Genomic DNA, 2,271 nt, shown 5'->3' with positions numbered 1-2,271 from the left:
TGAGCAGGAGCAAAGCAAATGGTCAGGAAAAGTGGAAATGAGAGTGAGGAAGTCCCTGTGAGTGCACGTCCTGCACCTGAGGAAAGCTGCTGCATGCTTGAGGGCAAGTGGGCACCCTAGAGCAGTGTGGGGGCATGCAAACTGCTTGCTGTCTCTGCACTGACCCACCCCATATGGGTTCAGGGTCCTCAGGGACTGGAGATTGCCATGTATGGTCCATTACGGCAAACACCAATGCTGACTTGTGGAAGGGGATCAGCCCTGCACGTGTGCCATCACCTGGGCCCTGCCAAATGCTCTGCTGGGGGCGGTTGGGCCTCATGGGACACATGTTCCTGCCACACATGCCCATGTGTGCTGGCCATAGCCCTGAGGTATGGCAAACAAGGGAAGATGAGGGTGGAGTAGAAGCAGTCGGGCATCCCTGCACTTATTCCACCCATTCCCCACATCTGCCATCCATCTTCTGTCCCCACCTGCTTCCCCAGCACAGCACTGTCCTGAGCAAGAAGAAGCCCGTTCCTAAGAGCCTACAGGGTGCCAAGCCTCCACAGCCTCCCACAGGCTCATAGCTTTTCCCGTGAGGACAGCAGAGGTTGTGCTCTCTGTTTGCAGGACAGGGGGGAGCTGTGGGCAGAGACGCTGCAAGGCAAGGGTAGATACCCCTACCTCTGTTAAAGGCAGGGATGTCTTCTTCAGCCCCAAGGGGCAGTGTCCAAGAGAGGACCCTCTGCAGTGTGTCGCAACCTCCCATTGTTCTAGGAGTGGGGAAGAGGCTCCTTAAACACCCATCTTATACCCACCAAGGGCAAAACCTTTCTCGGTGGGCAGTTGAGGAGGGTATATGCAGAGGGAAGAAACATGTACAACCAAGGCTGGTGATGCAGAAAACTTTAATTAGTGTAGAGAGGAAAAGGAGGTCATTCTGAGCAGAGGCCCTTCAGTGCAGGGATCACCAGGGCCAAACAAGAGGCAGCGTCCTTTGCCCATGGAGGAGTTCATGCAGGGCATTAGTCTGCTGTTACCACAATGGCAGGGCCGGATCTGAGGATCCCCACAGCGCAAGGGAGGAGAACAGTATGAAAAGGGGGGCAAGGAGGTAGGTAGAGGAATGGAAGAAGAGACTTGGGCCATGTTTTCAGAGATCTCAGGCTAGCCCCTGGTCAGGCTCCTGCCAATGTTTGCCAGAGGAGGTGAGGAAGGTCAGTCATTCTGAAAGCAATTGCCTGAAGACTCCTCCTTCTATTGTCCAGCACCATGGTCGTGCTGGAACCCCAGGGCCATGGGCAGTGGCTTTAGCAGGGCAGGCACCTTCTGCCACAGTAGCGGCTGGTAATGCAGGAGAGGTCACAGCACCCGGAGGTGATGGGGACTCCGTCACAGCTGAGGATGCTGCCAACGGCAGCAGAGGTGGAGGATCCTACAACGGTGTTCTGCGGGAAGGAGCTGAGGATGGGGCCGGGCAGGGTCACCACCACGGGAGAGGGCTCAATGACAACGGTGGAGTTCTGGCACTGCCTGACGCAGGGCTCATTGCAGCTGCTGGCCAGTGGAGTCGGGCCACAGGGCCGGCATGGCAGGCACTGGTTGTAGCAGGACATGTCTTGGGCTGGAGATGCACCTGGGAGAGAGGGCAGAGAGGAAGATCCAATGACACCATCACAGAGCGCATAATCCAAAAGGCTGCCTCTGCACCATGTCACAGTCTCTCTCTACACAGAACTTCTCTCTCCACCATTCTCCCATGTCAAGGAACTCCAAGGCCCAGCATAGCTCTGAACCACCACCAGATGAGATGTCTATTGATGCAAGATCCCTTCTACTTCAGAAGAGGAGGAGAGAGGGCTTCAGACTCACCTGGTTCCCAAGGAGGATGAAGTTACAGAATTGGATGAGAGAGCAAGGAGCTGGTCTGCCTTTTATACTGGTACTTCATTGCCACAGGCCCAGAGGCACCCTTGGCAGAGGTAACAATTTTCTGACAGGTTCATCTTGAATGCAAACCATCCCAACAAATGATATGGGCTGTGTGCTGGTTTCCTGCACTGCTGCCTTTTTACTTGCAGATCTAGGCCATGGCCATTCCACAGTGATGATTTCTTTAGAGTGCTGGGATGAAATGTCCAAGGACTTCTAGGGCAGGAATGTATCAGTGAGGGCAGAAGACTCACTGGAAATGCTGGATGGGTCCCCTCTGATCATCTTCATGGCTCTGCTCTGGACTCACTCTAACAGGTCTATATCTTTCCCGTGCTGGGGGCCCCAAAGCTG

The 2,271-nt window shown here is 54.9% G+C and overlaps 1 pseudogene; it reads right to left on the bottom strand.

Moving 5' to 3' along the window:
- Nucleotides 1–1,295: 1,295 nt before the first annotated feature.
- On the bottom strand, nt 1,296–1,991 carry LOC113840603 (feather keratin Cos2-3-like; annotated as a pseudogene).
- Nucleotides 1,992–2,271: the final 280 nt, after the last annotated feature.

This window comes from Anas platyrhynchos, chromosome 28, assembly GCF_047663525.1.
Source record: "Anas platyrhynchos isolate ZD024472 breed Pekin duck chromosome 28, IASCAAS_PekinDuck_T2T, whole genome shotgun sequence".
Classification (NCBI taxonomy): domain Eukaryota; kingdom Metazoa; phylum Chordata; class Aves; order Anseriformes; family Anatidae; genus Anas; species Anas platyrhynchos.
The sequence above is the reverse complement of the archived record's forward strand: the minus strand, read 5'-3'. Positions and strand labels throughout refer to the sequence as shown.